Below are 14,844 nucleotides of genomic sequence, written 5' to 3'. Positions count from 1 at the left end.
CACGGCCTTGATGTATGGATGCATTAAAAGGGGCGAGTGTGAGGTTATGTGAAGACTCGGTGCCAGGTGTAACACTGCCAGAACAAGAGACAGTGACTTCCAGCCAAGAGAATGATTTGGGTCAGTAGGTAATTGCATTCCTGGACCACAGGGGACTTGTTGGCAATTAATCCTGCCAATGAGCCATGTGAAATATGCACACGTACAGTGTGCCAGTAGACTGATGAAAACAGCTCTGTTAACATAGCTCTTTCTAAGAGTGATAGGGTCAAATTTCTGCTGGTGACGCTCTCCGCGCAGTTACGATGATGAGATTAAGACAGCTGCAGAACAAAAAAAGTCTTGTACCTGACGTAGCGGAAAATCTTAACTCTTCCTACTCGATTAAGTGTCGCCTTTTATCGCAAATATTGGCTACGAGTTAAAAAAGCTTAAATTATCAGCTTCTTCAAAAACGGATACCCTGAAACCTCTAATTTTACCAAATGCATCAAGACATTTTTATCTTTAGAAGCGTCCCTATTCCTACCTTTCCTTCTCTTAATCACATTCAAGGAAAGCCATGCCAGGTTGAGAGGTAAATTCAAAATGGGTGTAGAATTACTCCAAAAGGCAAATAGCACCGACTTTAAAGAATCATTTGCATTCCTTTTCATCCCACAACACATCCCTGGTGGTAGATGATATCCCATTATAGCTCTGTAGAAATACAATCTCACTTTGCTGTCGAGTGAGATTTGTAATATCAACACTTCCTGTGCAACTTCATGGAGACACACAACAGTTTAAGATAAAATAACAGAACAATGACACTGGGTCAAAACCTAAAATTGGTTGGAACGTGTATGAAACGTTAGAGGAAGGATACAGGAAGGGGTGAGACTCTGCCAACTGTCAGTCATGCTGTCAGTCAGTCAGGGACAAACCTTCGCCTGCTGGGGTCCAGCCAAAAAGAAGTTGAAATACAGTTGAATAAGCTTCTTTGAAAGGTTGGGTAATTCAAAATGTTAATATTTTGTGACCTTTGGTCCATAAATGCATTTTCTTGGAGCGCCTTGGTAGCCAAGAGGTAATTGCGCATGCTACATATCCTCAACATCCCTGGTTCAAGTTCAACAGTCAGTCCTTTGTTGGGTGCCATACTCATTTCTATCTCCCCTTGTGTCCTGACAGCCTCTTTACAACTAAATATCTAAAACAGCTTTAAAAATAGATAAATACATGTTCTTTGATTGACTGCACTACTTGCTGTTGATCATTGAAGGTAAAACAATGTTTTAAGTTGTAACACTAACCATGTCCAAACTTCTGTCATTATAATCTGATCTATAGATATTTAAGACAAGGATATGAGCGTTCCTGAAAGAGCACATAAAGGAAAAAGATCTTTTAAACAAGTGTATCCTCATGAACAGTCATGACGTTAAGTGTGTTTTGACGACTCATTACGTCACTAACAGCAACCAGCTATGAAGCATGGTCATGACGTGGGCTGTGGGGAGAATTTTGTATTGGGAAATGGAACAATAAATGCAGGCTTGAGGGAAAAAAAACCTGCTTCAAAGCGTCTAAGACCTTAAACTGAGGTGATGATTTATGTTGAAACAAAATAATGGTCACCAGCATGCGTCCAACTCCACATTAGAATGTGGGACCCAGACGTAGGTTGGAAACAAATTGAAAACAAATGCGTCTGAGATCGTTGTTTATTGAGTCGAGCCACCCGGCTTGACTGAAAATGATTGAAATATTAATAAGGAGAAAACCTGAAGAATGTCTTAACTCTTGGTGTAAAATATATGTAAAACATTCTTCCTCTGTTTTATCAATGCTGGTGCCACTATGACAATTTTTCCATGAGACAAAACAGAACGCTCCACTGCACGTTTCCATGCAATCTCAGTGTTCAGTCCACAAAATAGCTGTTGAGAAGGCGTCATTAGTTATAGAGTAATCAAGACTCGAACACAAAAACAGAAAGTAATCAAACCCCTTAAAGTGATTCTCCTAAATAGGAAAGATAATCTCTGGCTTGATTCTCCTCAGCTCAGCTGGATCTTCGCTTGTAATTGCTCTTGTTAATCATGCCTTAATTTGTTGACGAGATTCATTTGGAGGACTTGTCTTGAAAACATACAATCTGTCCTAATCTGAGGACGCCAGCATCTTGAAATTAAAGGACGGTGAAGTAGAGTGCGAGCAGATTAAGTCAGAGTGTCTGCGATGATGTAACACTGTGATCAGTGTGGAAGAGGCGGCAAATGATCTCAAAACATCCTTGATACTGTGGCTGTAAAGGAAAGCGAACTACTGCGATTTGAATAAATTTCACTGGTTATATTTATACAAGATAATCATGAATCTGGTGTTTAAATATACAAAGTCTCTAACAGGGTGTGTAAACTTTGATAGCTACTAAAACAATAGTGAGGTCATCAGAGCTCTGTATCTCTGTCATAGTGTTTTTTATTACAACAAAACTCCTCTATAAAACCTCTCGCCACAGATTCTTCCCAGTAAAGCTGCTGTAATCTTGTTTTTCTCGGTGCACAGCTGCTTTAAAAACAAAACTATGCTTTGACCGCGGTCAGTAGATCAATTAAACAGCGATATCTACCAAAACTCTTCTAACATTAACCACCATCTGCCAGCGTCACACCAGACCAAGTTAAGACTATAGCAGCTAAATGTTATATTCCTCATTAATTAAACCTTTCATTTAGTCGACGAAACAGGATCCATTTCTTCATTCAGTTGATACCAAAAGCACAAAAACCTCTACGGTGAGGCACGCTAAGTGTACATGAAAATTTACCTTAAGTTTTGCATGTGTGTGACTTCAGGTGCCGCTGTTAGATACCCATCTACTGACCCTGTACGCATATGGAACACGGAAACACTTTGTACTTCTGTCTTTTAACTTCATGTCTACACTGTAGGAACATGTATGTGTGATGTTGTGTGGTTTGACAGAGATAAAGACAATCCCTTCCAATGAGTAGATGACTGCTTCTGTATATTCAATAATAAATATGGAAGTATGTCAGTATCCAATAAAACTATATGGAATAAAATGACAAGTGACACTGACAAGGCAAGCTGTCCCCAGTGTCCCAGTTAAAGATAAAAGTAATTAGATAATCACCACTACACCAGTACTACCACTTCTACCTCTGCTTGTGAAGAAAAAAAAAACAACTGCCAGACACCTGCCACTAAATGTCTGAAGTGTGAAGTAAGAGCTAAGAGGAAGGTCAGACCTGTAGCTATCAGTAAGAGTGGATGCTTGGAAAAAAACAGAATAATTCAATGACCTGAAATGCCCCCAACTCTCTCTCTCACAAACACAAACACACACACTCACACACACACACACACTCACACACACATCTACAGGAAAAACATACCGGACTATTGAATACATTTCCATTCTTACATATCTATTCAATTTGTGAACAAAATAGGCAGACGCTATAGATTTCTTTGCGCTTTTCACCTTCATCTATAACCTCTGCATATTACTGACAAACAGCTGTGTACACAGTCTGTCTCACTGTCAAAGAATGTCTCAGTGCTGCAGTGCTCAGTTACTCTTAAACACATATTATCTAGTCAGCTTATGAAAAGTCAAAATCATTTCTCTATCTTTTCCCAGACTTCCAGACATGCACAAGAACACTGTGTATTGGTTTTGAGCCAAATGAGAGTAATAATAAGAATATTGAAAAATTCAAACAGTGACAAAAAGTAAAAGGGACAAAAGTTCCCTCAATGGACAAAGCAAAAAAAAGACATGAACAAATGAATTATTAAAATGATATTTTGTTACATTATAGTATATCTATTTTGACAGTAATAAATTGCACACTCACTGATTAAACACGCCACCATAAAACTAAAATATTAAAAAGGAAAAATGAGCACACAGTGATACTCACAGTTTCTCTTTAGGAGCACAGAAAAAGGCTGCTAGACTCACTAAATAGCAGTAACTTGGAAGGCTCTTCTCACCCCTAGAAAGCCTTATGCAGCTGAAATGACTCACATCCCCTCTTCCAACCCCTGTCAACCATCGTGAGGAGGTAAACATTTCCAAATATGGAGAAAATATGAAGACGGTATTGAGGGGCAATATCAGTTTGGTTTGCTTTTTAGCTTGGAATGCCATACTCCGTGAGCCAGAGTCACTTGACAGAGCCAGTTCTGTGGTGCATACCTTTCACTTGGAATAATAATGATGATTGTGGAAAGCCTTTTTTTTTTTTTTTTTCACCACCGGTTTGGGTTCGGTCTGACCTAAGATGGGTAACGCTGTGAGCCTGCCCCGCCAGCTCCATTTTTTAAAGAGGGGATAGTCAAAATTTAGAGCTGTAAATCTCAAGGAGGGAATATTAAAAGAATGCTTTAGTTGATTTGTTCATTGAGCCACCAGGTAAAGAAGGAAAGCCTCATTCACTGGGATTATCTTCAAGTGATTGAGATGATGTAATTAAAGTGTGACTACTTCGCATGAGTGACGCGGGTCACCAGAGATCAGCTTCATATTAACAAACAGCTAGAGGAGAACATGACGCCGCCCTGCATTGACTGGACTCGTATTGAGGAGCAACTCAGCTTGAGAGTGCTCGTTTCCTGATAGAGAACAACCCACTTCATCCAAATCCCAAAGGACGGAATTCCAAACTTCCTACGTATTCATACAGTTTACATAAACAACTTATTTATTAGCATTTACAACCCACTCACTGCTTTTTTTTTAGTTCTGGTTTATTTCCCTAATATTTGACTTATTTTAATGGCCCAACAGAAAACAAAATCACTCTGAATTGGAACATTTCTTCTAATAATTTTGCCCACTTTCACTTTGAGTCCTGAATCTGATACATATCCGATTTGCTGCCCTGCCACCCGAGTCAAAACACTCATGAAAGAAGTATTAGTGTTCACTTCCACATGACTTAGGTGCATCGTGACTGCACTGGCACGTTTGGAAAAAGATGAGACGACAGACAGACTCTAGAAGAAATAACCATTGCATTGTTTGAAAGCATATTAAACAAGACAGCTGAACGGGGCGACATAGAGACAGTGATAAGAACCTTAAAAATAACATTTAAGAGTTGAAGAGAAGAAGAAAAAAGCACTGAGCGTTAGAGCTGGCACTCACGCTGCACAAAAACCTACAGAGATATTTCAGCAATAAAAAGTTAATAGGAGTTCCTTCTAAAAGGTACAATACAACTCTACTACAGCTGATTTATAACATACAAGACAACCAAGCACATCTTGCTTTTTATTAAAGTTCCCAAACCATCCTCATGGACATATTTATCATTTTTTAATAGGGAGTTGGCTTGAGATTTGCTACATTCTGTGCTTGTATTTTTTAGTCTGGAAATAAAACACAATCTTCTAATCACAAGTGCTACTAGCACTAAACATTACAGCACAAATCAAAGTAATTCCTAAATCTGATAAACAGATAGTGTATTAAAATAAGCACAGCAGTTAACAATACAAGGTAAACATTAAACTTGAAGCCAAACATTGGTGTTAAATGATATTTGACCCATCATTAAGCCGTGCAGTAGATATAAGGCTGCCCTTTGAGGTGCCTTCTCCTTAAATCCTACTCCACATCTACACTGTATTGGTTTAGGATAAACTGCCATGGCTGGGAACACTGGTTTGATAGACATTAACATCTTAATGCCACACCCCACTCAGTAATCCAGCCGTTATACCTATTTTTCGAGCTCCACTTGTCTTACAAATAGTTCTATCAGAGAACTCGTACACCCATAAGCGGGATCTACTCAGGTTAAACTACAGCAGCTGGCCCAAGTGGTATGATGAAGCAACTTCATATGAATGCCATGACCTGCTGTTGTCCAACCACCATCACTGTATTCCAGACTGATTCCACTAGTCTTACCAATAGCCACTAATTAGAAGTCCCTCATGTATGAGACACTTGAATGACATCAATTGAACTGTTCTACCAAATACTAAATGTTTAGTTGAGTCAAGCCCACAACGCTGTGAAGGTTCAGTCAACTTAAAACACCAATAGCAAATTATATTCATCTTCAATATCACCATCTAACCGCATGCTAACCATCATTAAAACCATGTCAAAATAGCCACCAGCATCATGCCACTTAACCTACTTAGCAACAGTCAAATAACGGTCTTCATCTACGTCATCTTGGCGAGCAACAAAGCACACAATTATATCTACCGCATCACGTTAGGCTAACGAGCATGTTAGCCCCAATTAGAGTCTTGTGTATTAACCTGCATTTGTGTCACAGAAGTAACCACTGGTTTCTGTGGAAGATAATTAACCGGCAACGTCTGAAAAACCCAGAAGGCTGTTTTAAAAAACACTGAGCACTGTTTTGACAGTATTTCCAGACTCCCCGAAGACTCTTCTAACCATCTGGATGAAAAAAAAAAAACGTCTCCTGCACCATAAAAAAGATTTTTAACTGGTTTCCCAAATTGTGGCTCTGTTTCCTATCCAGGTAGCAGACTGGCTGCCATCTATGTTTTGATAAAGGAAGAGAGGGGAATCTTGGGAAACAGGTTAAAATTTTTTCTTATGATTCAGAAGGAGAATTTTTTTTTTTTCATCCAGATGGTTAGAAGAGTCTTTGGGGAGTCTGGAAATACCTTCAGAACTGCAGCAAAGTTTTTTTTAAACAACCTTCTGGGCTGTTCAGTTATCTTTTAGAGAAACCAGCGGTTACTTCTGTGGCACAAACTGGACCTAACGAGCATGTTAACACCATGTTAGGTAACAAATATTCTAATACTGTGCTTAGCTAACCAGCATATTGCCTGAACGAATGAGAACGGTCCATCGACAGTCTTGCAGACCTTCACAACACACCCACCTGACCTCTAACCCTGAACCATCTCACCACTCATGCCTAAACCTGACCAAGTGGGTGTGTCGTGTAGATACTGTCAGTCCACAGGTAGACCTACTTAGAGAGAAGACTTGTACTAAACAACAAACAGCATGCTAAGCTAACTAGCAAACCAACAGCATACCTTGTTAATCAGGATAATGCTGACATTTCTATATAACCAAACATTCTTCTACAGCTACTCAGCCATCTACAATGCATACACCTCTTAATGATTGATTCACCAGGAGGCTCTGCGTTGTGTTCCTAAACTTATCGTGGCCACTCTAGTTAGTAGGGCTGGATATCGGTACACGATACCTTTAAGATATCGACTGAAATAAGTCAATACCAAGTAGTAGACACCTACAATCCTTTTGCATCAACAGCTAGAAAATATGACTATTTGTATGGACTTGCTCACAGCCAATCAATGCAAGCATTCTTTGATTTAATGCAACACATGGTTGGGCTTCTGCCACAGCAGCTACAACCCGTCTGTGGTGGCAGTGAATTTGATGATAGGTATCCAATGAAGTACTCTGTATCATTTTAAGGGTACTTGGATTGGTACTGGTGTTGTACTTTTTTTTACACGATATCCAGCCCTACAAGTTAGTGATCCCACCAAAATCCTGATCATTTTATCACATCACAACATCCACATTACATTATAACCAGTACACCAGACCAGGAGTTAACTGGTCAGATTATATTTGTCACCATGGACGATAAGAGGTTCACCTCGGAAGGCGAAAATCACAAGATTTTATGACACCACTGCTGCTATGACTGCCCTGGTCCCCAGCTTACTGTGCAGGTGGAGGGGCAGCTCTCCTCTCTCTTGTGCTGCCAGAGCAAAATGCTCTACTGCTGAAACACTCCCCGGTGAGGTACGACGCCGTGAGGATAGCGGAACAAAGGAGCATCGTCGCTGGAACACGATGCAGCCGTGCCCGGTGGAATCAAAGCTCAACACCACAATCGAACAGTATGTCAGGCTCAATCTTCCAAACAAACTGACCAAACCTCTTCAGATATCTCATCCTAGCAAGAGGCAACACACCATACATTTCTGTATTATTAAAAGAAGCCCAGTAAAGCAAAGTAATCATACCTTTTCTCCTCTCTGGATGTATGGGACTGGAAGATTGTTGACACGATGCCCAGTACAATATGCTGCAATCTGTTGTGATTGAGAAATAAAGACAACTGTATTACTCAAATGGAGTAAATGAGCACAACAGAGCTGGCTGAATAGGACCACACCAACATGTTAAGTGGGTGCTGTCAACTTTTTTTCTCTGACTGAGTCATTCATCAGTGGAAAGATGAACCGAGGGCAAGCTGCTATAAATCTTGGATGAACCTGAGTGCTAGCTGTCCATTTAAATGTTAGTCATTTTTCAGAGGGCCTCTGTCACACTGTTATAGTGATACTTCACAGCAGAGACACAGTGCAGTGAAAACAATGCTGACACTACAGATGATATGTCACAACAATGTAACAGTTATTTAGTCAAGACTTAAATGTATGTAAACTGGCAGTCATGTGGTAGGTCACAGAAACACCTTATTACTTCAGTCTTTTACAGTTTTCCTTTGTTCAATTTAAAGGCTCAGCTCGCTCACACAGACCTTTTCTGTTATTTTATGTGAAGCTATGCTGGGAATTACATGATGTCACCAAACTCTCATAAGGTTATAATATCAGTGTACCCACCTCAACGGGTGCACCACAACTAAAATGAGAACGAGAGAGATGCAAATCAAATGCAATCCTCACAGTCCTGACATCTAATCACACAACATAAGTTAGAACACCTGCATGGACAACAGTAAACTTTAAAGTTGAAATAGACAACTGCTTTAACTTATCTCTATGTAGGGTACGATCTCCCAGGAAAATGAAGGCTGGACTTCCAGCACAAAGGAAGTGCATCAACTAATGTGCAACCAAAGGAAGAGGATAATACTTTTGACTTCCCTGATAACTGTACGTAACTATATGTTATGATAATGTTAGGTGAGCAACCGCTTTCTGTTGTCTTATTGCTGTTCTAAACAGTTCTGACACTATGTATACTGTATCTACAAACACTTCCTTTTAGTTGTAATGAGTATATGACCTGAATAAACTTGTCTTTTGCCTGTTCTCAAATTCAATATAAAATCATGACAACTTCAATTAACCTCTTCAGTGAACATGCTTCTCTTCCCTAACTTATTTTCAAGGTGGTCATTTCTTCACAGAGCTACACTGTGGAAATGAGAACGCCGTCCAAGTTGTCTTTGTGACAGCAGCATAAACAATAACACTACTTTGAAACACTCGAGAGTGGGGAGCTGGAAAGTTGTCAACTTCCACTTTAATGTCAGCACTTATGATTCAATCCTTTGTTTACAGAATAATGGCAGCAGTCATGTAATCATCAATGATATCATGTAGCGCTCTCTTGGTATTAAATACAGAGCACTCATTTGTGTGGTTTAGGATTTTGACTTTCAATTATTTTTATCGTTTATTGATTCCTTGATGCCATTAATCAAGAAAAAACTTAAGTTCCAGGAGCCTAACATGATGTCTTCACTGCTTATTTTGTCTCACACAATTTTACAATGATATGAGACAGAAAACCCAACAAATCCTTATATTTAATAAACTGTAATATAATATGTAAGTAGAAGAAAATCAATAAAGAATAAACCAATGTTGTGGCTGGTAATCAAGTAAACTAGCAGCACATGTTATGAAGCTTTTCTTGTAAAAGGACAGCAGCACACTGTTGGACATTCTTCTTTATTCTGACTTTACTTTTTTTTTGCTCAGCACCAGTTTTGTAGAGAGTTTGGTGAGGATGTGCATATGCTTCTTCTCTCATTATTTTTGTACAGCAAATTCCCTTATGGACCTTGCAGATGGTGCTAGCAATAGTTGGTGGGTGATTTCTGATGCAAAAGCAAAAGCCTTTATAAAAAAAAAACACACACACACACACATGCTGCTATCTAGTGCAATAAACCTATAAACAAATGATCATAAGACTAGACTAATTTTCCTTTCCTGTTTTTTTTAACTGCACTACAGAGAGCTAACAGGACAGACCTCTGAGAAGACAGCATCCTCTTGTACTCTGAGCCCCAGCCTCATCATGCAGTGAGTGCCGGTGTGAAGAATAACTCCTAACACACATCAGTCATTCCTCAGACACTGTAAGTGAATTTAAGTCAGCGACAGACTACAGCATTGTTGTGCATACCAGCCACCAACATATCACACACCTACCTGAGCGCACGGCACAAATATTAAGCGGGCACTGACATGTCAATAGCGGCAGTTACACACACACACACACACACGCTTTTTTTTCCCCATTCTGATTGATTGTTTATGTGCTTTGACGCATTTAATTGGAACATCTGTGTGACAGGCGCGAGAGTGATGAACACATCAAAACTGGAGAGAGAGTGAGCAGCCGTACATTTCTCCACTCTCTGTCTCTGCTGAGATTGTCACTACAGTGAGAATAGCTGCTTAATTCAATCTACTTGAAGTGAACGGGTCAGGATAGGCTAACCCACTGTCATTAACTCCCTTCACCTTAATCAGAAGGTGGCGAGAAGGTCACAGGAATCTGGCTCGGGTTCCTATCTAAACTGTACACACATTGCACTGCTACAATCACAGCTGTTAACTTCATACTCAGTCTCTCACACACACACACACACACACACATACTTTCTCCCTTTATACCATCACCTAATATAACCTCTGCATGGGGCAAACATGCGTAGAAAGACTATACTTATTACAACCAGTGAGAATAGATCCATCGTGATAGATAAAGCCAATCTCTTCTGATTGATGTGGTTACATGATGCAATTTCATTCTGACTAGGCTATTATTCTGATTATTAGTGGAATATAAGGCTCAATGTTAACTAATGATACGCCCTCTCTGCTGCACTATACTGCTACTTGATTGGATTGTTCTCTGTTAAAAAGATAGTAGATAGAAAAAACATACCCTGTTTTTGTTCTCCTCTTACATCTTTATCCTTAACCTAACGTTTTTCAGGGGTCAGAGTATATTTTGGTGGCGGTAGGATCTTCAGTACTTTATAAAGAAGAGGGTGTTTGTTGGGTTTAGAAGTCACAAACCTTGAGATTACAACCCTATCCTGTCAAGAAACCGCAGCAGCATGAATGTAACAGGTGTTTGTATGAAGGTTTTCTGGTTCCCCAGCAGTTTGTAATGCTCATTGTGTTACCCTTACATTCAAATCACAGAGCTGAGCATCAGTGTCTCTGAAAAACCCAGAAGGTTGTTGAACAACAACTTACCGCCGTTTCCAAAATCCTCAAACACTTCGAACCATCTGGATGAGAAAATACTCTCTTGATAATACAATGAGATGAAAGATGCTTTCACCTGTTTATCAAGCTGATGCTCTCTAATCCAAAGAAAGATGGCAACCAAAGATCACAAATTGACATGCTCTTTTTGTTCAATAAAAGAAAATGATGGTTATATTCTGAACTTATATTTTGTAGCAAAATATAATAAAAGAATGTAATAAAATTTGGCAATAAAACGAAAAATGTTGGTTCACATCGCATAAATTAAGCAAAAATATACATTTGTTTGTTTGGATTAGGACAAACTTTTTTCTTTTAAAGGGATTCCGGAAATGACTTTAGGAAAGTGGTACATTTTGCTAGATAACTTTCTGGATTTTCTGGCCATCGGATATTTATTTTTCCGGAAAACTGGATGCTTAATTCTGGGATTTAAAATGTAACGGACACGAAATTATTAGAGCCACAAAAATGGACCTCATGTGATTATTAATAATCAGGATTTAGCAAGAAAAACCTGATGTTGGAAATTAGATTTTTTTTCTGTTTTCTTTATTCTATACATGCAGAATTAGTTTTGCCTTTTGTACCTGGAGCACTTTATGGCCACATTCTCACAGGTGACACTTCCTACTATAATCCTACGTGTTGTGAGTCTCTACAACTACTGCTATTCCTTCCAGAAAAAAAAGGACATCCTCATTAAAATATGCCAAGAAACACAAACAGTAGAAACAACTTGACTAAACCTACCAGGGGGGTCTGAGCTCAAAGGCAGCTGAGGCGCTCGTCTTTTAACATCATCAATGCTGTCAAATGAGTTCCTTTTAACCAGAGAGTTTAAAGACAGTTCTGTTTAATGTCGCCTGAGTCAAGAAATAAATGTGTCGGTACGACGCAGATATATTCGGTTTGATGGCAGCACTCTCAGGGGACCTTATTGATTTGAAATTCATATCTGAGTCAAAGTTTGAATTCAGTCTTTTAGTGAGACTTATGTTTTTTTCCCCCGTTTGCTACGTTTTATGTAAGAACAATATCTACACTCTTTTGTCACTCAAAGAGGAAGGCCATGTTAAAGCCTTTTACAGCAGTTAGTCATTTGGGTGTGACTGTGTGACCCGTGTTTCATTTCTGGGAGGAAAACAGGATAGGGTGTCTTCAGTGTTGGGTATAAACAGATAAGAAAAAAAAACACACACTTTAAATGTCTTTAAAAAGGAGAAGCCATGTCTATGTTCACTATATGTGTGAACATTGTCCTCCGTCATTAAAAACGAATCAACAAGGCTGGAGTACGCCACATTACCTAAAAACTAATGGGATTTGATTGGTTTAATGTACTTGGGAGTGTTGACATGTGGTTTTCTTTTCTGAGACATTCACCATTTAACCATTTATCTCAAGGAGGAATTAAGTCCCATCATTATGGACTCTCCTCCACCTCTTGTTACACATTAAGTGGGCAAGATACAGTGTATATCAAGGGTCTGCTCAGGCTTGTTGACATACAATAGAAAACATTACCTGCAGAGGCTGTTAGTGAGAAGTCTATGTTTGGGCGGAGCCAGGTTTGACCTCCTTGTGCATGTATGTGTCACAAATCAAGGCAGGGATGATTTCCTGCTTTGTCTTTACTTCCAAATGTGGAAGTCTTTTTTGTCCTAACCCAGGCTCAGAGTACAGGCCTGCTATGTAATGTTAAGTTAGTCTACAGCTGCTTTAAGGGTAACAGTAGGCCTAACTCACAACACTTATCATTAATTCTGTCACTATTGACGTATAAGTGTTGACACAATGAATGACTTTGTCGTTTTAAAAGCTTCAAAAACACAAAGTAACAGCTTCAGGCCATGAACTACACTTTTAAGTAGCTTTTTTAAAAATTAAAACCACTTAAACAACGTGGCGAATCTGTGCTAAACAAGTGTGTAGGCTAACATAGTACAGAGACTAGCACACGGTTATTTAGCTCACCGTTAACACTGTAACGGAACACGTCGGTTAACCGGACAGCTAGGTAAACTTGAGCGACATATTTTCTGAGCACAGGGGCTCTCATGTTTCTCCGGTGACAGTCTGTCTTCCGCATTGCTCAGCAGCAGACCACTTGGCTAAAAACAGAAACACCAGAGACGCCCAAAGTCCCTTAACTGACGGCTCATACCGTCTTAATATTCTCAATGCGTGACTACGCCAAGTTGAGGACAACCTAGCGACAAGTTAGCTTAAGTTAGGTTATCCTCATGTAACGTTTCTAACTATTACAAGCTAAGTATACAGCCGGAGTCCACGCCCTCACTGTGAACTCCGTCCGAGCTACAGTAGAAAAAAAAATCATATTATAGCTTAGCAAGGCCGAACAAATGGAAGACGAGCCTCCACTTCAACAATATAGGGTTATCTATCAGTCAATTGCTAACGCTACGCCAGGTTTAGTCGCAGCCGATACAAGCTGATAAGGTGTATAGTGTAAAAAAAAAAAAAGAGTGCTCGATAGCTTCGCTTACCTCGCTTTCTAGGAAACACAAGAGAGAGAGAGGTTGAAATCCCACCTAAAAAAAAGTGAAACTTCTTGATCCAAATTCTGGGAGAGTTGTGGGTAGTGACGTCACGCTGTGAAATTCCAGCCGTCTGAGTGAGTGGAGAGGTTTGCCCATGTAAGGCAGCAGGCCAGCGGTGCACCCAGCCAAAACATCCCGCTCCCACTGCCTGCTTGTGTTTGTGCAAGGATGTATGCACACAAAAAAATGTATGGTGAAATGTCATGTCGTTCTGTTTTTGTTTTAAAGATTTTTTTTTAAAGGGCGTAGGTGTGATTTTCACTTTGCTAGAGCTATTTTTTTAATAACTGTGTTTGTTTCTCTCTATCACCTCCTTCTCTCTCATAGTCACACACACACATATACACACATAAAGAGCCTGACTCTGCAGAATGTTTACTCAATGTGTGTCTGATGACTTGCCTACATTTGATTTGACTGATAGACTACCAAGATTAGTATTTGAAATAACATAACCTATCACCCCTGAACAAGTTTTACGTTATACTGATTGGCTGCTGTTGGGTGGAGACTTTGTAACTCGATACTTTGTTTTGGACATACTAGGTTTTTTCCGACAATGACCATAATCATCAACATCAAAAGAATGAGTTAAGCCTTGTGTCATATCTCACAAAAAAAGAAACATACACTTATTTTCTCCCATTATTGAGGGCCCTTTTCTGCTCAAGAGTGCCTGGACACTAGCCCAGATGTGTAGTAGATCCGGCCATGATTCCATCAATAGACTACTTAACTATAATCCTGATCCTGTAAAAATACATGTATAGAAAGTTATAGATAATGTGCTCCTCTGTAACCAGCTGAGATTTTGTCCTCTCAGTTTGTGGATCTGACCAGCACAACTCAAAAGTTGCATGACAGAGCCACACTGATGATCACACCTCTTTAAATCAACTCACACTCCAACTTACATTTGTATTATTTTTCATTCAAATCCTGAACTTATGGCTAGATCTTTCACTGATATGAGAACTCACCTGAGAGGCCTGTGCTCACCTCTCTG

General features: G+C 39.5%; 1 protein-coding gene across 1 annotated transcript in view; it reads right to left on the bottom strand.

The window, feature by feature from the left end:
- lpp (LIM domain containing preferred translocation partner in lipoma) overlaps positions 1-13,975 on the bottom strand; it is a 129,592-nt gene extending 115,617 nt beyond the window's left edge. The window contains exons 1-2 of the mRNA XM_053322430.1: positions 13,785-13,975; positions 8,032-8,100 (exon numbers count right to left, since the gene is read on the bottom strand). The gene's annotated coding sequence lies outside the window, so the exon portion shown is untranslated. The remainder of the gene's footprint in view (positions 1-8,031; positions 8,101-13,784) is intronic.
- Between the last annotated feature and the right edge of the window lie 869 nt (positions 13,976-14,844).

Source organism: Scomber japonicus, chromosome 7, assembly GCF_027409825.1.
Source record: "Scomber japonicus isolate fScoJap1 chromosome 7, fScoJap1.pri, whole genome shotgun sequence".
In the NCBI taxonomy this organism is placed as follows: domain Eukaryota; kingdom Metazoa; phylum Chordata; class Actinopteri; order Scombriformes; family Scombridae; genus Scomber; species Scomber japonicus.
This window is presented reverse-complemented; position numbering and strand designations above follow the sequence as displayed.